Raw genomic sequence first — 24,082 nt, forward strand, 5'->3', positions numbered from 1 at the left:
ATTGATAGGAGTAACTGATTTCGAGATATAAGCAAGAAACCAAAAACTGTTACCTTAATTAAGCGCTTGTATATAAGCAAATTTAGTACTATTAGTATTATTATTATTAATGTTATTGTTATTAATATGACGACTAAAAACAACTTTGAAGACTTTGGTGATTTTTATGTCTTCTCCTTTTTTCTCTACTAAAGTGTTAGACCCAATTAATTTAGTTTAATTTCGGTTTTTTAAACATTTTATTTTAAAGCAAATTTTTGTTAAAGATTATTTATATCCAACTCTATAACTCGCCTATGGTTCGTCCTACAGGACATTTGCAAATAACTATTTTGTAGGAAATTTCATCCGCTTTAATTTTGAAAAAAAGATAAAATTTGACAGGAGTAACGGTTTTCGAAATATAAGCAAAAAACCAAAGTGAAAACTGTTACAGTTACTGAACAAAAATGTAATACAGTTTTCAATGTTTGAGACGAAGTCGAAGATGCAGCATTTAAAAACGACTCTAAAGACTTCAGTGACTTTTATGTCACCTCCTTTTTCCTCTAATAAAGTGTTGGACCCAATAAATTAAGTGTATTTTAAATCACAAGACATTTTCTGTTAAAGCACTTTTTTTTTAAATATTAATTATTTTCAATCATATATCTCGCTTATGGTTAGTCCTACATGAAAAATGCAAATAACTATTTTGTAAGAAATTTTGTCAGCTTTAATTTTAGTAAAGAGATAAAAATTAATAGGAGTAACTGTTTTCGAGATATAAGCAAGAAACCAAACAACTGTTACCTTAATTAAGCGTTTGCATATAAGCAAATTTAGTACTATTAGTATTATTATTATTAATGTTATTGTTATTAATATGACGACTAAAGACGACTCTGAAACCTTTAGTGACTTTTATGTCTTCTCCTTTTTCCTCTACTAAAGTGTTAGACCCAATTAATTTAGTTTAATTTCAGTTATTCAAACATTTTATTTTCAAGCAAATTTTTGTTAAAGAATATTTATATCCAACTCTATAACTCGCTTATGGTTGGTCTTACAAAAGAAATGCGAATAACTATTTTGTATGAAATTTTGTCAGCTTTAATTTTAGTAAAGAGATAAAAATTGATAGGAGTAACTGTTTTCGAGATATAAGCAAGAAACCAAACAACTGTTACCTTAATTAAGCGTTTGCATATAAGCAAATTTAGTACTATTAGTATTATTATTATTAATGTTATTGTTATTAATATGACGACTAAAGACGACTCTGAAAACTTTAGTGACTTTTATGTCTCCTCCTTTTTCCTCTACTAAAATGCTAGACCCAATTAATTTAGTTTAATTTCAGTTTTTCAAACATTTTATTTTAAAGCAAATTTTTGTTAAAAATTATTTATATCCAACTCTATAACTCGCCTATGGTTCGTCCTACAAGCAATTTGCAAAAAACTATTTTGTAGGATATTTTATCCGCTTTAATTTTGAAACAAAGATAAAATTTGATAGGAGTAACGGTTTTCGAGATATAAGCAAAAAACCAAAGTGAAAACTGTTACAGTTACTGAACAAAAATGTAATACAGTTTTCAATGTTTGTGACGAAGTCGAAGATGCAGCATTTAAAAACGACTCTAAAGACTTCAGTGACTTTTATGTGACCTCCTTTTTCCTCTAATAAAGTGTTAGACCCAATAAATTAAGTGTATTTTAAATCACAAGACATTTTCTGTTAAAGCACTTTTTTTTAAATATTAATTATTGTCAATCATATATCTCGCTTATGGTTAGTCCTACATGAAAAATGCAAATAACTATTTTGTAGGAAATTTTGTCAGCTTTAATTTTAGTAAAGAGATAAAAATTGATAGGAGTAACTGTTTTCGAGATATAAGCAAGAAACCAAAAAACTGTTACCTTAATTAAGCGCATGCATATAAGCAAATTTAGTACTATAAGTATTATTATTATTAATGTTATTGTTATTAATATGACGACTAAAGACGACTCTGAAAACTTTAGTGACTTTTATGTCTCCTCCTTTTTCCTTTACTAAAATGCTAGACCCAATTAATTTAGTTTAATTTCAGTTTTTCAAACATTTTATTTTAAAGCAAATTTTTGTTGAATATTATTAATATCCAACTCTATAACTCGCTTATGGTTGATCCTACAAGAAAAATGCAAATAACTATTTTGTTGCAAATTTTATCAGCTTTATTATTAGTAAAAAGATAAAAATTGATAGGAGTAACTTTTTTCGAGATTTAAGCAAGAAACCATAAAACTCTTACCTTAATTAAGCGCTTGCATATAAGCAAATTTAGTACTATTAGTATTATTATTATTAATGTTATTGTTATTAATATGACGACTAAAAACAACTTTGAAGATTTTGGTGATTTTTATGTCTTCTCCTTTTTTCTCTACTAAAGTGTTAGACCCAATTAATTTAGTTTAATTTCGGTTTTTCAAACATTTTATTTTAAAGCAAATTTTTGTTAAAGATTATTTATGTCCAACTCTATAACTCGCCTATGGTTCGTCCTACAGGAAATTTGCAAATAACTATTTTGTAGGAAATTTTATCCGCTTTAATTTTGAAAAAAAGATAAAATTTGATAGGAGTAACGGTTTTCGAGATATAAGCAAAAAACCAAAGTGAAAACTGTTACAGTTACTGAACAAAAATATAATACAGTTTTCAATGTTTGAGACGAAGTCGAAGATGCAGCATTTAAAAACGACTCTAAAGACTTCAGTGACTTTTATGTCACCTCCTTTTTCCTCTAATAAAGTGTTGGACCCAATAAATTAAGTGTATTTTAAATCACAAGACATTTTATGTTAAAGCACTTTTTTTTTAAATATTAATTATTGTCAATCATATATCTCGCTTATGGTTAGTCCTACATGAAAAATGCAAATAACTATTTTGTAGGAAATTTTGTCAGCTTTAATTTTAGTAAAAAAATAAAAATTGATAGGAGTAACTGTTTTCGAGATATAAGCAAGAAACCAAACAACTGTTACCTTAATTAAGCGTTTGCATATAAGCAAATTTAGTACTATTAGTATTATTATTATTAATGTTATTGTTATTAATATGACGACTAAAGACGACTCTGAATCCTTTAGTGACTTTTATGTCTTCTCCTTTTTCCTCTACTAAAGTGTTAGACCCAATTAATTTAGTTGAATTTCAGTTATTCAAACATTTTATTTTAAAGCAAATTTTTGTTAAATATTATTTATATCCAACTCTATAACTCGCTTATGGTTGGTCTTACAAAAGAAATGCGAATAACTATTTTGTAGAAAATTTTATCAGCTTTAATTTTTAAAGAAATATAAAAATTGAAAGGAGTAACTGTTTTCGAGATATAAGCAAGAAACCAAAAACTGTTACCTTAATTAAGCGCTTGTATATAAGCAAATTTAGTACTATTAGTATTATTATTATTAATGTTATTGTTATTAATATGACGACTAAAAACAACTTTGAAGATTTTGGTGATTTTTATGTCTTCTCCTTTTTTCTCTACTAAAGTGTTAGACCCAATTAATTTAGTTTAATTTCGGTTTTACAAACATTTTATTTTAAAGCATATTTTTGTTAAAGATTATTTATATCCAACTCTATAACTCGCCTATGGTTCGTCCTACAGGACATTTGCAAATAACTATTTTGTAGGAAATTTTAGCCGCTTTAATTTTGAAAAAAAGATAAAATTTGATAGGAGTAACGGTTTTCGAAATATAAGCAAAAAACCAAAGTGAAAACTGTTACAGTTACTGAACAAAAATGTAATACAGTTTTCAATGTATGAGACGAAGTCGAAGATGCAGCATTTAAAAACGACTCTAAAGACTTCAGTGACTTTTATGTCACCTCCTTTTTCCTCTAATAAAGTGTTGGACCCAATAAATTAAGTGTATTTTAAATCACAAGACATTTTCTGTTAAAGCACTTTTTTTTTAAATATTAATTATTTTCAATCATATATCTCGCTTATGGTTAGTCCTACATGAAAAATGTAAATAACTATTTTGTAGGAAATTTTGTCAGCTTTAATTTTAATAAAGAGATAAAAATTGATAAGAGTAACTGTTTTCGAGATATAAGCAAGAAACCAAACAACTGTTACCTTAATTAAGCGTTTGCATATAAGCAAATTTAGTACTATTAGTATTATTATTATTAATGTTATTGTTATTAATATGACGACTAAAAACAACTTTAAAGACTTTGGTGATTTTTATGTCTTCTCCTTTTTTCTCTACTAAAGTGTTAGACCCAATTAATTTAGTTTAATTTCGGTTTTTCAAACATTTTATTTTAAAGCAAATTTTTATTAAAGATTATTTATATCCAACTCTATAACTCGCTTATGGTTGGTCCTACAAAAGAAATGCAAATAACTATTTTGTATGAAATTTTATCAGCTTTAATTTTTAAAGAAAGATAAAAATTGATAGGAGTAACTGTTTTCGAGATATAAGCAAGAAACCAAAAAACTGTTACCTTAATTAAGCGCATGCATATAAGCAAATTTAGTACTATAAGTATTATTATTATTAATGTTATTGTTATTAATATGACGACTAAAGACGACTCCGAAAACTTTAGTGACTTTTATGTCTCCTCCTTTTTCCTCTACTAAAATGCTAGACCCAATTAATTTAGTTTAATTTCAGTTTTTCAAACATTTTATTTTAAAGCAAATTTTTGTTAAAAATTATTTATATCCAACTCTATAACTCGCCTATGGTTGGTCCTACAGGAAATTTGCAAATAACTATTTTGTAGGAAATTTTATCCGCTTTAATTTTGAAAAAAAGATAAAATTTGATAGGAGTAACGGTTTTCGAGATATAAGTAAAAAACCAAAGTGAAAACTGTTACAGTTACTGAACAAAAATGTAATACAGTTTTCAATGTTTGAGACGAAGTCGAAGATGCAGCATTTAAAAACGACTCTAAAGACTTCAGTGACTTTTATGTCACCTCCTTTTTCCTCTAATAAAGTGTTGGACCCAATAAATTAAGTGTATTTTAAATCACAAGACATTTTCTGTTAAAGCACTTTTTTTTTAAATATTAATTATTTTCAATCATATATCTCGCTTATGGTTAGTCCTACATGAAAAATGCAAATAACTATTTTGTAGGAAATTTTGTCAGCTTTAATTTTAGTAAAGAGATAAAAATTGATAAAAGTAACTGTTTTCGAGATAGAAGCAAGAAACCAAACAACTGTTACCTTAATTAAGCGTTTGCATATAAGCAAATTTAGTACTATTAGTATTATTATTATTAATGTTATTGTTATTAATATGACGACTAAAAACAACTTTGAAGACTTTGGTGATTTTTATGTCTTCTCCTTTTTTCTCTACTAAAGTGTTAGACCCAATTAATTTAGTTTAATTTCGGTTTTTCAAACATTTTATTTTAAAGCAAATTTTTGTTAAAGATTATTTATATCCAACTCTATAACTCGCTTATGGTTGGTCCTACAAAAGAAATACAAATAACTATTTTGTATGAAATTTTATCAGCTTTAATTTTTAAAGATAGATAAAAATTGATAGGAGTAACTGTTTTCGAGATATAAGCAAGAAACCAAAAAACTGTTACCTTAATTAAGCGCATGCATATAAGCAAATTTAGTACCATAAGTATTATTATTATTAATGTTATTGTTATTAATATGACGACTAAAGACGACTCTGAAAACTTTAGTGACTTTTATGTCTCCTCCTTTTTCCTCTACTAAAATGCTAGACCCAATTAATTTAGTTTAATTTCAGTTTTTCAAACATTTTATTTTAAAGCAAATTTTTGTTGAATATTATTAATATCCAACTCTATAACTCGCTTATGGTTGATCCTACAAAAAAAATGCAAATAACTATTTTGTTGCAAATTTTATCAGCTTTATTATTAGTAAAAAGATAAAAATTGATAGGAGTAACTGTTTTCGAGATATAAGCAAGAAACCAAAAAACTCTTACCTTAATTAAGCGCTTGCATATAAGCAAATTTAGTACTATTAGTATTATTATTATTAATGTTATTGTTATTAATATGACGACTAAAAACAACTTTGAAGACTTTGGTGATTTTTATGTCTTCTCCTTTTTTCTCTACTAAAGTGTTAGACCCAATTAATTTAGTTTAATTTCGGTTTTTCAAACATTTTATTTTAAAGCAAATTTTTGTTAAAGATTATTTATATCCAACTCTATAACTCGCTTATGGTTGGTCCTGCAAAAGAAATGCAAATAACTATTTTGTATGAAATTTTATCAGCTTTAATTTTTAAAGAAAGATAAAAATTGAAAGGAGTAACTGTTTTCGAGATATAAGCAAGAAACCAAAAAACTGTTACCTTAATTAAGCGCATGCATACAAGCAAATTTAGTACTATAAGTATTATTATTATTATTAATGTTATTGTTATTAATATGACGACTAAAGACGACTCTGAAAACTTTAGTGACTTTTATGTCTCCTCCTTTTTCCTCTACTAAAATGCTAGACCCAATTAATTTAGTTTAATTTCAGTTTTTCAAACATTTTATTTTAAAGCAAATTTTTGATAAAAATTATTTATATCCAACTCTATAACTCGCCTATGGTTCGTCCTACAGTAAATTTGCAAATAACTATTTTGTAGGAAATTTTATCCGCTTTAATTTTGAAAAAAAGATAAAATTTGATAGGAGTAACGGTTTTCGAGATATAAGCAAAAAACCAAAGTGAAAACTGTTACAGTTACTGAACAAAAATGTAATACAGTTTTCAATGTTTGAGACGAAGTCGAAGATGCAGCATTTAAAAACGACTCTAAAGATTTCAGTGACTTTTATGTCACCTCCTTTTTCCTCTAATAAAGTGTTAGACCTAATAAATTAAGTGTATTTTAAATCACAAGACATTTTCTGTTAAAGCACTTTTTTTTTAAATATTAATTAATATCAATCATATATCTCGCTTATGGTTAGTCCTACATGAAAAATGCAAATAACTATTTTGTAGGAAATTTTGTCAGCTTTAATTTTAGTAAAGAGATAAAAATTGATAGGAGTAACTGTTTTCGAGATATAAGCAAGAAACCAAAAAACTGTTACCTTAATTAAGCGCATGCATATAAGCAAATTTAGTACTATAAGTATTATTATTATTAATGTTATTGTTATTAATATAACGACTAAAGACGACTCTGAAAACTTTAGTGACTTTTATGTCTCCTCCTTTTTCCTCTACTAAAATGCTAGACCCAATTAATTTAGTTTAATTTCAGTTTTTCAAACATTTTATTTTAAAGCAAATTTTTGTTGAATATTATTAATATCCAACTCTATAACTCGCTTATGGTTGATCCTACAAGAAAAATGCAAATAACTATTTTGTTGCAAATTTTATCAGCTTTATTATTAGTAAAAAGATAAAAATTGATAGGAGTAACTTTTTTCGATATATAAGCAAGAAACCATAAAACTCTTACCTTAATTAAGCGCTTGCATACAAGCAAATTTAGTACTATTAGTATTATTATTATTAATGTTATTGTTATTAATATGACGACTAAAAACAACTTTGAAGATTTTGGTGATTTTTATGTCTTCTCCTTTTTTCTCTACTAAAGTGTTAGACCCAATTAATTTAGTTTAATTTCGGTTTTTCAAACATTTTATTTTAAAGCAAATTTTTGTTAAAGATTATTTATATCCAACTCTATAACTCGCCTATGGTTCGTCCTACAGGAAATTTGCAAATAACTATTTTGTAGGAAATTTTATCAATTTTATCCGCTTTAATTTTGAAAAAAAGATAAAATTTGATAGGAGTAACTGTTTTCGAGATATAAGCAAAAAACCAAAGTGAAAACTGTTACAGTAACTGAACAAAAATATAATACAGTTTTCAATGTTTGAGACGAAGTCGAAGATGCAGCATTTAAAAACGACTCTAAAGACTTCAGTGACTTTTATGTCACCTCCTTTTTCCTCTAATAAAGTGTTGGACCCAATAAATTAAGTGTATTTTAAATCACAAGACATTTTCTGTTAAAGCACTTTTTTTTTAAATATTAATTATTGTCAATCATATATCTCGCTTATGGTTAGTCCTACATAAAAAATGCAAATAACTATTTTGTAGGAAATTTTGTCAGCTTTAATTTTAGTAAAGAGATAAAAATTGATAGGAGTAACTGTTTTCGAGATATAAGCAAGAAACCAAAAAACTGTTACCTTAATTAAGCGCATGCATATAAGCAAATTTAGTACTATAAGTATTATTATTATTAATGTTATTGTTATTAATATAACGACTAAAGACGACTCTGAAAACTTTAGTGACTTTTATGTCTCCTCCTTTTTCCTCTACTAAAATGCTAGACCCAATTAATTTAGTTTAATTTCAGTTTTTCAAACATTTTATTTTAAAGCAAATTTTTGTTGAATATTATTAATATCCAACTCTATAACTCGCTTATGGTTGATCCTACAAGAAAAATGCAAATAACTATTTTGTTGCAAATTTTATCAGCTTTATTATTAGTAAAAAGATAAAAATTGATAGGAGTAACTTTTTTCGAGATATAAGCAAGAAACCATAAAACTCTTACCTTAATTAAGCGCTTGCATACAAGCAAATTTAGTACTATTAGTATTATTATTATTAATGTTATTGTTATTAATATGACGACTAAAAACAACTTTGAAGACTTTGGTGATTTTTATGTCTTCTCCTTTTTTCCCTACTAAAGTGTTAGACCCAATTAATTTAGTTTAATTTCGGTTTTACAAACATTTTATTTTAAAGCATATTTTTGTTAAAGATTATTTATATCCAACTCTATAACTCGCCTATGGTTCGTCCTACAGGACATTTGCAAATAACTATTTTGTAGGAAATTTTAGCCGCTTTAATTTTGAAAAAAAGATAAAATTTGATAGGAGTAACGGTTTTCGAAATATAAGCAAAAAACCAAAGTGAAAACTGTTACAGTTACTGAACAAAAATGTAATACAGTTTTCAATGTATGAGACGAAGTCGAAGATGCAGCATTTAAAAACGACTCTAAAGACTTCAGTGACTTTTATGTCACCTCCTTTTTCCTCTAATAAAGTGTTGGACCCAATGAATTAAGTGTATTTTAAATCACAAGACATTTTCTGTTAAAGCACTTTTTTTTTTAAATATTAATTATTTTCAATCATATATCTCGCTTATGGTTAGTCCTACATGAAAAATGCAAATAACTATTTTGTAGGAAATTGTGTCAGCTTTAATTTTAATAAAAAGATAAAAATTGATAGGAGTAACTGTTTTCGAGATATAAGCAAGAAACCAAACAACTGTTACCTTAATTAAGCGTTTGCATATAAGCAAATTTAGTACTATTAGTATTATTATTATTAATGTTATTGTTATTAATATGACGACTAAAGACGACTCTGAAACCTTTAGTGACTTTTATGTCTTCTCCTTTTTCCTCTACTAAAGTGTTAGACCCAATTAATTTAGTTTAATTTCAGTTATTCAAACATTTTATTTTAAAGCAAATTTTTGTTAAAGAATATTTATATCCAACTCTATAACTCGCTTATGGTTGGTCCTACAAAAGAAATGCGAATAACTATTTTGTAGGAAATTTTATCAGCTTTAATTTTTAAAGAAAGATAAAAATTGATAGGAGTAACTGTTATCGAGATATAAGCAAGAAACCAAAAACTGTTACTTTAATTAAGCGCTTGTATATAAGCAAATTTAGTACTATTAGTATTATTTTTATTAATGTTATTGTTATTAATATGACGACTAAAAACAACTTTGAAGACTTTGGTGATTTTTATGTCTTCTCCTTTTTTCTCTACTAAAGTGTTAGTCATAATTAATTTAGTTTAATTTCGGTTTTTCAAACATTTTATTTTAAAGCAAATTTTTGTTAAAGATTATTTATATCCAACTCTATAACTCGCCTATGGTTCGTCCTACAGGACATTTGCAAATAACTATTTTGTAGGAAATTTTATCCGCTTTAATTTTGAAAAAATCATAAAATTTGATAGGAGTAACGGTTTTCGAAATATAAGCAAAAAACCAAAGTGAAAACTGTTACAGTTACTGAACAAAAATGTAATACAGTTTTCAATGTTTGAGACGAAGTCGAAGATGCAGCATTTAAAAACGACTCTAAAGACTTCAGTGACTTTTATGTCACCTCCTTTTTCCTCTAATAAAGTGTTGGACCCAATAAATTAAGTGTATTTTAAATCACAAGACATTTTCTGTTAAAGCACTTTTTTTTTAAATATTAATTATTGTCAATCATATATCTCGCTTATGGTTAGTCCTACATGAAAAATGCAAATAACTATTTTGTAGGAAATTTTTGTCAGCTTTAATTTTAGTAAAGAGATAAAAATTGATAGGAGTAACTGTTTTCGAGATATAAGCAAGAAACCAAAAAACTGTTACCTTAATTAAGCGCATGCATATAAGCAAATTTAGTACTATAAGTATTATTATTATTAATGTTATTGTTATTAATATGACGACTAAAGACGACTCTGAAAACTTTAGTGACTTTTATGTCTCCTCCTTTTTCCTCTACTAAAATGCTAGACCCAATTAATTTAGTTTAATTTCAGTTTTTCAAACATTTTATTTTAAAGCAAATTTTTGTTGAATATTATTAATATCCAACTCTATAACTCGCTTATGGTTGATCCTACAAGAAAAATGCAAATAATTATTTTGTTGCAAATTTTATCAGCTTTATTATTAGTAAAAAGATAAAAATTGATAGGAGTAACTGTTTTCGAGATATAAGCATGAAACCAAAAAACTCTTACCTTAATTAAGCGCTTGCATATAAGCAAATTTAGTACTATTAGTATTATTATTATTAATGTTATTGTTATTAATATGACGACTAAAAACAACTTTGAAGACTTTGGTGATTTTTATGACTTCTCCTTTTTTCTCTACTAAAGTGTTAGACCCAATTAATTTAGTTTAATTTCGGTTTTTCAAACATTTTATTTTAAAGCAAATTTTTGTTAAAGATTATTTATATCCAACTCTATAACTCGCTTATGGTTGGTCCTACAAAAGAAATGCAAATAACTATTTTGTATGAAATTTTATCAGCTTTAATTTTTAAAGAAAGATAAAAATTGATAGGAGTAACTGTTTTCGAGATATAAGCAAGAAACCAAAAAACTCTTACCTTAATTAAGCGCTTGCATATAAGCAAATTTAGTACTATTAGTATTATTATTATTAATGTTATTGTTATTAATATGACGACTAAAAACAACTTTGAAGACTTTGGTGATTTTTATGTCTTCTCCTTTTTTCTCTACTAAAGTGTTAGACCCAATTAATTTAGTTTAATTTCGGTTTTTCAAACATTTTATTTTAAAGCAAATTTTTGTTAAAGATTATTTATATCCAACTCTATAACTCGCTTATGGTTGGTCCTACAAAAGAAATGCAAATAACTATTTTGTATGAAATTTTATCAGCTTTAATTTTTAAAGAAAGATAAAAATTGATAGGAGTAACTGTTTTCGAGATATAAGCAAGAAACCAAAAAACTGTTACCTTAATTAAGCGCATGCATATAAGCAAATTTAGTACTATAAGTATTATTATTATTAATGTTATTGTTATTAATATGACGACTAAAGACGACTCCGAAAACTTTAGTGACTTTTATGTCTCCTCCTTTTTCCTCTACTAAAATGCTAGACCCAATTAATTTAGTTTAATTTCAGTTTTTCAAACATTTTATTTTAAAGCAAATTTTTGTTAAAAATTATTTATATCCAACTCTATAACTCGCCTATGGTTCGTCCTACAGGAAATTTGCAAATAACTATTTTGTAGGAAATTTTATCCGCTTTAATTTTGAAAAAAAGATAAAATTTGATAGGAGTAACGGTTTTCGAGATATAAGTAAAAAACCAAAGTGAAAACTGTTACAGTTACTGAACAAAAATGTAATACAGTTTTCAATGTTTGAGACGAAGTCGAAGATGCAGCATTTAAAAACGACTCTAAAGACTTCAGTGACTTTTATGTCACCTCCTTTTTCCTCTAATAAAGTGTTGGACCCAATAAATTAAGTGTATTTAAATCACAAGACATTTTCTGTTAAAGCACTTTTTTTTTAAATATTAATTATTTTCAATCATATATCTCGCTTATGGTTAGTCCTACATGAAAAATGCAAATAACTATTTTGTAGGAAATTTTGTCAGCTTTAATTTTAGTAAAGAGATAAAAATTGATAGGAGTAACTGTTTTCGAGATAGAAGCAAGAAACCAAACAACTGTTACCTTAATTAAGGGTTTGCATATAAGCAAATTTAGTACTATTAGTATTATTATTATTAATGTTATTGTTATTAATATGACGACTAAAAACAACTTTGAAGACTTTGGTGATTTTAATGTCTTCTCCTTTTTTCTCTACTAAAGTGTTAGACCCAATTAATTTAGTTTAATTTCGGTTTTTCAAACATTTTATTTTAAAGCAAATTTTTGTTAAAGATTATTTATATCCAACTCTATAACTCGCTTATGGTTGGTCCTACAAAAGAAATGCAAATAACTATTTTGTATGAAATTTTATCAGCTTTAATTTTTAAAGAAAGATAAAAATTGATAGGAGTAACTGTTTTCGAGATATAAGCAAGAAACCAAAAAACTGTTACCTTAATTAAGCGCATGCATATAAGCAAATTTAGTACCATAAGTATTATTATTATTAATGTTATTGTTATTAATATGACGACTAAAGACGACTCTGAAAACTTTAGTGACTTTATGTCTCCTCCTTTTTCCTCTACTAAAATGCTAGACCCAATTAATTTAGTTTAATTTCAGTTTTTCAAACATTTTATTTTAAAGCAAATTTTTGTTGAATATTATTAATATCCAACTCTATAACTCGCTTATGGTTGATCCTACAAGAAAAATGCATATAACTATTTTGTTGCAAATTTTATCAGCTTTATTATTAGTAAAAAGATAAAAATTGATAGGAGTAACTGTTTTCGAGATATAAGCAAGAAACCAAAAAACTCTTACCTTAATTAAGCGCTTGCATATAAGCAAATTTAGTACTATTAGTATTATTATTATTAATGTTATTGTTATTAATATGACGACTAAAAACAACTTTGAAGACTTTGGTGATTTTTATGTCTTCTCCTTTTTTCTCTACTAAAGTGTTAGACCCAATTAATTTAGTTTAATTTCGGTTTTTCAAACATTTTATTTTAAAGCAAATTTTTGTTAAAGATTATTTATATCCAACTCTATAACTCGCTTATGGTTGGTCCTACAAAAGAAATGCAAATAACTATTTTGTTTGAAATTTTATCAGCTTTAATTTTTAAAGAAAGATAAAAATTGAAAGGAGTAACTGTTTTCGAGATATAAGCAAGAAACCAAAAAACTGTAACCTTAATTAAGCGCATGCATACAAGCAAATTTAGTACTATAAGTATTATTATTATTATTAATGTTATTGTTATTAATATGACGACTAAAGACGACTCTGAAAACTTTAGTGACTTTTATGTCTCCTCCTTTTTCCTCTACTAAAATGCTAGACCCAATTAATTTAGTTTAATTTCAGTTTTTCAAACATTTTATTTTTAAGCAAATTTTTGTTAAAAATTATTTATATCCAACTCTATAACTCGCCTATGGTTTGTCCTACAGTAAATTTGCAAATAACTATTTTGTAGGAAATTTTATCCGCTTTAATTTTGAAAAAAAGATAAAATTTGATAGGAGTAACGGTTTTCGAGATATAAGCAAAAAACCAAAGTGAAAACTGTTACAGTTACTGAACAAAAATGTAATACAGTTTTCAATGTTTGAGACGAAGTCGAAGATGCAGCATTTAAAAACGACTCTAAAGATTTCAGTGACTTTTATGTCACCTCCTTTTTCCTCTAATAAAGTGTTAGACCTAATAAATTAAGTGTATTTTAAATCACAAGACATTTTCTGTTAAAGCACTTTTTTTTTAAATATTAATTATTGTCAATCATATATCTCGCTTATAGTTAGTCCTACATGAAAAATGCAAAAAACTATTTTGTAGGAAATTTTGTCAGCTTTAATTTTAGTAAAGAGATAAAAATTGATAGGAGTAACTGTTTTCGAGATATAAGCAAGAAACCAAAAAACTGTTACCTTAATTAAGCGCATGCATATAAGCAAATTTAGTACTATAAGTATTATTATTATTAATGTTATTGTTATTAATATAACGACTAAAGACGACTCTGAAAACTTTAGTGACTTTTATGTCTCCTCCTTTTTCCTCTACTAAAATGCTAGACCCAATTAATTTAGTTTAATTTCAGTTTTTCAAACATTTTATTTTAAAGCAAATTTTTGTTGAATATTATTAATATCCAACTCTATAACTCGCTTATGGTTGATCCTACAAGAAAAATGCAAATAACTATTTTGTTGCAAATTTTATCAGCTTTATTATTAGTAAAAAGATAAAAATTGATAGGAGTAACTTTTTTCGAGATATAAGCAAGAAACCATAAAACTCTTACCTTAATTAAGCGCTTGCATACAAGCAAATTTAGTACTATTAGTATTATTATTATTAATGTTATTGTTATTAATATGACGACTAAAAACAACTTTGAAGATTTTGGTGATTTTTATGTCTTCTCCTTTTTTCTCTACTAAAGTGTTAGACCCAATTAATTTAGTTTAATTTCGGTTTTTCAAACATTTTATTTTAAAGCAAATTTTTGTTAAAGATTATTTATATCCAACTCTATAACTCGCCTATGGTTCGTCCTACAGGAAATTTGCAAATAACTATTTTGTAGGAAATTTTATCCGCTTTAATTTTGAAAAAAAGATAAAATTTGATAGGAGTAACGATTTTCGAGATATAAGCAAAAAACCAAAGTGAAAACTGTTACAGTTACTGAACAAAAATATAATACAGTTTTCAATGTTTGAGACGAAGTCGAAGATGCAGCATTTAAAAACGACTCTAAAGACTTCAGTGACTTTTATGTCACCTCCTTTTTTCTCTAATAAAGTGTTGGACCCAATAAATTAAGTGTATTTTAAATCACAAGACATTTTCTGTTAAAGCACTTTTTTTTTAAATATTAATTATTGTCAATCATATATCTCGCTTATGGTTAGTCCTACATGAAAAATGCAAATAACTATTTTGTAGGAAATTGTGTCAGCTTTAATTTTAGTAAAGAGATAAAAATTGATAAGAGTAACTGTTTTCGAAATATAAGCAAGAAACCAAAAAACTGTTACCTTAATTAAGCGTTTGCATATAGGCAAATTTAGTACTATTAGTATTATTATTATTATTAATGTTATTGTTTTTAATATGACGACTAAAGACGACTCTGAGACCTTTAGTGACTTTTATGTCTTCTCCGTTTTCCTCTACTAAAGTGTTAGACCCAATTAATTTAGTTAAATTTCAGTTATTCAAACATTTTATTTTAAAGCAAATTTTTGTTAAAGAATATTTATATCCAACTCTATAACTCGCTTATGGTTGGTCTTACAAAAAAAATGCGAATAACTATTTTGTAGAAAATTTTATCAGCTTTAATTTTTAAAGAAAGATAAAAATTGATAGGAGTAACTGTTTTCGAGATATAAGCAAGAAACCAAAAACTGTTACCTTAATTAAGCGCTTGTATATAAGCAAATTTAGTACTATTAGTATTATTATTATTAATGTTATTGTTATTAATATGACGACTAAAAACAACTTTGAAGAATTTGGTGATTTTTATGTCTTCTCCTTTTTTCTCTACTAAAGTGTTAGACCCAATTAATTTAGTTTAATTTCGGTTTTTCAAACATTTTATTTTAAAGCATATTTTTGTTAAAGATTATTTATATCCAACTCTATAACTCGCCTATGGTTCGTCCTACAGGAAATTTGCAAATAACCATTTTGTAGGAAATTTTATCCGCTTTAATTTTGAAAAAAAGATAAAATTTGATAGGAGTAACGGTTTTCGAGATATAAGCAAAAAACCAAAGTAAAAACTGTTACAGTTACTGAACAAAAATGTAATACAGTTTTCAATGTTTGAGACGAAGTCGAAGATGCAGCATTTAAAAACGACTCTAAAGACTTCAGTGACTTTTATGTCACCTCCTTTTCCTCTAATAAAGTGTTAGACCCAATAAATTAAGTGTATTTTAAATCACAAGACATTTTCTGTTAAATCACTTTTTTTTTAAATATTAATTATTGTCAATCATATATCTCGCTTATGGTTAGTCCTACATGAAAAATGCAAATAACTATTTTGTAGGAAATTTTTGTCAGCTTTAATTTTAGTAAAGAGATAAAAATTGATAGGAGTAACTGTTTTCGAGATATAAGCAAGAAACCAAAAAACTGTTACCTTAATTAAGCGCATGCATATAAGCAAATTTAGTACTATAAGTATTATTATTATTAATGTTATTGTTATTAATATGACGACTAAAGACGACTCTGAAAACTTTAGTGACTTTTATGTCTCCTCCTTTTTCCTCTACTAAAATGCTAGACCCAATTAATTTAGTTTAATTTCAGTTTTTCAAACATTTTATTTTAAAGCAAATTTTTGTTGAATATTATTAATATCCAACTCTATAACTCGCTTATGGTTGATCCTACAAGAAAAATGCAAATAATTATTTTGTTGCAAATTTTATCAGCTTTATTATTAGTAAAATGATAAAAATTGATAGGAGTAACTGTTTTCGAGATATAAGCATGAAACCAAAAAACTCTTACCTTAATTAAGCGCTTGCATATAAGCAAATTTAGTACTATTAGTATTGTTATTATTAATGTTATTGTTATTAATATGACGACTAAAAACAACTTTGAAGACTTTGGTGATTTTTATGTCTTCTCCTTTTTTCTCTACTAAAGTGTAAGACCCAATTAATTTAGTTTAATTTCGGTTTTTCAAACATTTTATTTTAAAGCAAATTTTTGTTAAAGATTATTTATATCCAACTCTATAACTCGCTTATGGTTGGTCCTACAAAAGAAATGCAAATAACTATTTTGTATGAAATTTTATCAGCTTTAATTTTTAAAGAAAGATAAAAATTGATAGGAGTAACTGTTTTCGAGATATAAGCAAGAAACCAAAAAACTCTTACCTTAATTAAGCGCTTGCATATAAGCAAATTTAGTACTATTAGTATTATTATTATTAATGTTATTGTTATTAATATGACGACTAAAAACAACTTTGAAGACTTTGGTGATTTTTATGTCTTCTCCTTTTTTCTCTACTAAAGTGTTAGACCCAATTAATTTAGTTTAATTTCGGTTTTTCAAACATTTTATTTTAAAGCAAATTTTTGTTAAAGATTATTTATATCCAACTCTATAACTCGCCTATGGTTCGTCCTACAGGACATTTGCAAATAACTATTTTGTAGGAAATTTTATCCGCTTTAATTTTGAAAAAAAGATAAAATTTGATAGGAGTAACGGTTTTCGAAATATAAGCAAAAAACCAAAGTGAAAACTGTTACAGTTACTGAACAAAAATGTAATACAGTTTTCAATGTTTGAGACGAAGTCGAAGATGCAGCATTTAAAAACGACTCTAAAGACTTCAGTGACTTTTATGTCACCTCCTTTTTCCTCTAATAAAGTGTTGGACCCAATAAATTAAGTGTATTTTAAATCACAAGACATTTTCTGTTAAAGCACTTTTTTATTAAATATTAATTATTTTCAATCATATATCTCGCTTATGGTTAGTCCTACATGAAAAATGCAAATAACTATTTTGTAGGAAATTTTGTCAGCTTTAATTTTAGTAAAGAGATAAAAATTGATAAGAGTAACTGTTTTCGAGATAGAAGCAAGAAACCAAACAACTGTTACCTTAATTAAGCGTTTGCATATAAGCAAATTTAGTACTATTAGTATTATTATTATTAATGTTATTGTTATTAATATGACGACTAAAAACAACTTTGAAGACTTTGGTGATTTTTATGTCTTCTCCTTTTTTCTCTACTAAAGTGTTAGACCCAATTAATTTAGTTTAATTTCGGTTTTTCAAACATTTTATTTTAAAGCAAATTTTTGTTAAAGATTATTTATATCCAACTCTATAACTCGCTTATGGTTGGTCCTACAAAAGAAATGCAAATAACTATTTTGTATGAAATTTTATCAGCTTTAATTTTTAAAGAAAGATAAGAATTGATAGGAGTAACTGTTTTCGAGATATAAGCAAGAAACCAAAAAACTGTTACCTTAATTAAGCGCATGCATATAAGCAAATTTAGTACTATAAGTATTATTATTATTAATGTTATTGTTATTAATATGACGACTAAAGACGACTCCGAAAACTTTAGTGACTTTTATGTCTCCTCCTTTTTTCTCTACTAAAATGCTAGACTAAATTAATTTAGTTTAATTTCAGTTTTTCAAACATTTTATTTTAAAGCAAATTTTTGTTAAAAATTATTTATATCCAACTCTATAACTCGCCTATGGTTCGTCCTACAGGAAATTTGCAAATAACTATTTTGTAGGAAATTTTATCCGCTTTAATTTTGAAAAAAAGATAAAATTTGATAGGAGTAACGGTTTTCGAGATATAAGTAAAAAACCAAAGTGAAAACTGTTACAGTTACTGAACAAAAATGTAATACAGTTTTCAATGTTTGAGACGAAGTCGAAGATGCAGCATTTAAAAACGACTCTAAAGACTTCAGTGACTTTTATGTCACCTCCTTTTTCCTCTAATAAAGTGTTGGACCCAATAAATTAAGTGTATTTTAAATCACAAGACATTTTCTGTTAAAGCACTTTTTTTTAAATATTAATTATTTTCAATCATATATCTCGCTTATGGTTAGTCCTACATGAAAAATGCAAATAACTATTTTGTAGGAAATTTTGTCAGCTTTAATTTTAGTAAAGAGATAAAAATTGATAAGAGTAACTGTTTTCGAGATAGAAGCAAGAAACCAAACAACTGTTACCTTAATTAAGCGTTTGCATATAAGCAAATTTAGTACTATTAGTATTATTATTATTAATGTTATTGTTATTAATATGACGACTAAAAACAACTTTGAAGACTTTGGTGATTTTTATGTCTTCTCCTTTTTTCTCTACTAAAGTGTTAGACCCAATTAATTTAGTTTAATTTCGGTTTTTCAAACATTTTATTTTAAAGCAAATTTTTGTTAAAGATTATTTATATCCAACTCTATAACTCGCTTATGGTTGGTCCTACAAAAGAAATGAACATGACTATTTTGTATGAAATTTTATCAGCTTTAATTTTTAAAGAAAGATAAAAATTGATAGGAGTAACTGTTTTCGAGATATAAGCAAGAAACCAAAAAACTGTTACCTTAATTAAGCGTATGCATATAAGCAAATTTAGTACTATAAGTATTATTATTATTAATGTTATTGTTATTAATATGACGACTAAAGACGACTCTGAAAACTTTAGTGACTTTTATGTCTCCTCCTTTTTCCTCTACGAAAATGCTAGACCCAATTAATTTAGTTTAATTTCAGTTTTTCAAACATTTTATTTTAAAGCAAATTTTTGTTGAATATTATTAATATCCAACTCTATAACTCGCTTATGGTTGATCCTACAAGAAAAATGCAAATAACTATTTTGTTGCAAATTTTATCAGCTTTATTATTAGTAAAAAGATAAAAATTGATAGGAGTAACTTTTTTCGAGATATAAGCAAGAAACCATAAAACTCTTACCTTAATTAAGCGCTTGCATACAAGCAAATTTAGTACTATTAGTATTATTATTATTAATGTTATTGTTATTAATATGACGACTAAAAACAACTTTGAAGATTTTGGTGATTTTTATGTCTTCTCCTTTTTTCTCTACTAAAGTGTTAGACCCAATTAATTTAGTTTAATTTCGGTTTTTCAAACATTTTATTTTAAAGCAAATTTTTGTTAAAGATTATTTATATCCAACTCTATAACTCGCCTATGGTTCGTCCTACAGGAAATTTGCAAATAACTATTTTGTAGGAAATTTTATCCGCTTTAATTTTGAAAAAAAAATAAAATTTGATAGGAGTAACGGTTTTCGAGATATAAGCAAAAAACCAAAGTGAAAACTGTTACAGTTACTGAACAAAAATATAATACAGTTTTCAATGTTTGAGACGAAGTCGAAGATGCAGCATTTAAAAACGACTCTAAAGACTTCAGTGACTTTTATGTCACCTCCTTTTTCCTCTAATAAAGTGTTGGACCCAATAAATTAAGTGTATTTTAAATCACAAGACATTTTCTGTTAAAGCACTTTTTTTTTAAATATTAATTATTGTCAATCATATATCTCGCTTATGGTTAGTCCTACATGAAAAATGCAAATAACTATTTTGTAGGAAATTTTGTCAGCTTTAATTTTAGTAAAGAGATAAAAATTGATAGGAGTAACTGTTTTCGAAATATAAGCAAGAAACCAAAAAACTGTTACCTTAATTAAGCGTTTGCATATAGGCTAATTTAGTACTATTAGTATTATTATTATTATTAATGTTATTGTTTTCAGTTTCCAAAAAACTGTTACCTTAATTAAGCGTTTGCATATAGGCTAATTTAGTACTATTAGTATTATTATTATTATTAATGTTATTGTTTTTAATATGACGACTAAAGACGACTCTGAGACCTTTAGTGACTTTTATGTCTTCTCCTTTTTCCTCTACTAAAGTGTTAGACCCAATTAATTTAGTTTAATTTCAGTTATTCAAACATTTTATTTTAAAGCAAATTTTTGTTAAAGAATATTTATATCCAACTCTATAACTCGCTTATGTTTGGTCTTACAAAAAAAATGCGAATAACTATTTTGTAGGAAATTTTATCAGCTTTAATTTTTAAAGAAAGATAAAAATTGATAGGAGTAACTGTTTTCGAGATATAAGCATGAAACCAAACAACTGTTACCTTAATTAAGCGTTTGCATATAAGCAAATTTAGTACTATTAGTATTATTATTATTAATGTTATTGTTATTAATATGACGACTAAAAACAACTTTGAAGACTTTGGTGATTTTTATGTCTTCTCCTTTTTTCTCTACTAAAGTGTTAGACCCAATTAATTTAGTTTAATTTCGGTTTTTCAAACATTTTATTTTAAAGCAAATTTTTGTTAAAGATTATTTATATCCAACTCTATAACTCGCCTATGGTTCGTCCTACAGGAAATTTGCAAATAACTATTTTGTAGGAAATTTTATCCGCTTTAATTTTGGAAAAAAGATAAAATTTGATAGGAGTAACGGTTTTTGAGATATAAGCAAAAAACCAAAGTGAAAACTGTTACAGTTACTGAACAAAAATGTAATACAGTTTTCAATGTTTGAGACGAAGTCGAAGATGCAGCATTTAAAAACGACTCTAAAGACTTCAGTGACTTTTATGTCACCTCCTTTTTCCTCTAATAAAGTGTTGGACCCAATAAATTAAGTGTATTTTAAATCACAAGACATTTTCTGTTAAAGCACTTTTTTTTTAAATATTAATTATTGTCAATCATATATCTCGCTTATGGTTAGTCCTACATGAAAAATGCAAATAACTATTTTGTAGGAAATTTTGTCGGCTTTAATTTTAGTAAAGAGATAAAAATTGATAGGAGTAACTGTTTTCGAAATATAAGCAAGAAACCAAAAAACTGTTACCTTAATTAAGCGTTTGCATGTAGGCTAATTTAGTACTATTAGTATTATTATTATTATTAATGTTATTGTTTTTAATATGACGACTAAAGACGACTCTGAGACCTTTAGTGACTTTTATGTCTTCTCCTTTTTCCTCTACTAAAGTGTTAGACCCAATTAATTTAGTTTAATTTCAGTTTTTCAAACATTTTATTTTAAAGCAAATTTTTGTTGAATATTATTAATATCCAACTCTATAACTCGCTTATGGTTGATCCTACAAGAAAAATGCAAATAACTATTTTGTTGCAAATTTTATCAGCTTTATTATTAGTAAAAAGATAAAAATTGATAGGAGTAACTTTTTTCGAGATATAAGCAAGAAACCATAAAACTCTTACCTTAATTAAGCGCTTGCATACAAGCAAATTTAGTACTATTAGTATTATTATTATTAATGTTATTGTTATTAATATGACGACTAAAAACAACTTTGAAGATTTTGGTGATTTTTATGTCTTCTCCTTTTTTCTCTACTAAAGTGTTAGACCCAATTAATTTAGTTTAATTTCGGTTTTTCAAACATTTTATTTTAAAGCAAATTTTTGTTAAAGATTATTTATATCCAACTCTATAACTCGCCTATGGTTCGTCCTACAGGAAATTTGCAAATAACTATTTTGTAGGAAATTTTATCCGCTTTAATTTTGGAAAAAAGATAAAATTTGATAGGAGTAACGGTTTTTGAGATATAAGCAAAAAACCAAAGTGAAAACTGTTACAGTTACTGAACAAAAATGTAATACAGTTTTCAATGTTTGAGACGAAGTCGAAGATGCAGCATTTAAAAACGACTCTAAAGACTTCAGTGACTTTTATGTCACCTCCTTTTTCCTCTAATAAAGTGTTGGACCCAATAAATTAAGTGTATTTTAAATCACAAGACATTTTCTGTTAAAGCACTTTTTTTTTAAATATTAATTATTTTCAATCATATATCTCGCTTATGGTTAGTCCTACATGAAAAATGCAAATAACTATTTTGTAGAAAATTTTGTCAGCTTTAATTTTAGTAAAGAGATAAAAATTGATAAGAGTAACTGTTTTCGAGATATAAGCAAGAAACCAAACAACTGTTACCTTAATTAAGCGTTTGCATATAAGCAAATTTAGTACTATTAGTATTATTATTATTAATGTTATTGTTATTAATATGACGACTAAAAACAACTTTGAAGACTTTGGTGATTTTTATGTCTTCTCCTTTTTTCTCTACTAAAGTGTTAGACCCAATTAATTTAGTTTAATTTCGGTTTTTCAAACATTTTATTTTAAAGCAAATTTTTGTTAAAGATTATTTATATCCAACTCTATAACTCGCTTATGGTTGGTCCTACAAAAGAAATGCAAATAATTATTTTGTATGAAATTTTATCAGCTTTAATTTTTAAAGAAAGATAAAAATTGATAGGAGTAACTGTTTTCGAGATATAAGCAAGAAACCAAAAAACTGTTACCTTAATTAAGCGCATGCATATAAGCAAATTTAGTACTATAAGTATTATTATTATTAATGTTATTGTTATTAATATGACGACTAAAGACGACTCTGAAAACTTTAGTGACTTTTATGTCTCCTCCTTTTTCCTCTACTAAAATGCTAGACCCAATTAATTTAGTTTAATTTCAGTTTTTCAAACATTATATTTTAAAGCAAATTTTTGTTAAAAATTATTTATATCCAACTCTATAACTCGCCTATGGTTCGTCCTACAGGAAATTTGCAAATAATTATTTTGTAGGAAATTTTATCTGCTTTAATTTTGAAAAAAAAATAAAATTTGATAGGAGTAACGGTTTTCGAGATATAAGCAAAAAACCAAAGTGAAAACTGTTACAGTTACTGAACAAAAATGTAATACAGTTTTCAATGTTTGAGACGAAGTCGAAGATGCAGCATTTAAAAACGACTCTAAAGACGTCAGTGACTTTTATGTCACCTCCTTTTTCCTCTAATAAAGTGTTAGACCCAATAAATTAAGTGTATTTTAAATCACAAGACATTTTCTGTTAAAGCACTTTTTTTTTAAATATTAATTATTGTCAAATATATATCTCGCTTATGGTTAGTCCTACATGAAAAATGCAAATAACTATTTTGTAGGAAATTTTGTCAGCTTTAATTTTAGTAAAGAGATAAAAATTGATAGGTGTAACTGTTTTCGAGATATAAGCAAGAAACCAAAAAACTGTTACCTTAATTAAGCGCATGCATATAAGCAAATTTAGTACTATAAGTATTATTATTATTAATGTTATTGTTATTAATA

Source organism: Tribolium castaneum, chromosome 7 (genome assembly GCF_031307605.1).
Source record: "Tribolium castaneum strain GA2 chromosome 7, icTriCast1.1, whole genome shotgun sequence".
Taxonomy (NCBI): Eukaryota; Metazoa; Arthropoda; class Insecta; order Coleoptera; family Tenebrionidae; genus Tribolium; species Tribolium castaneum.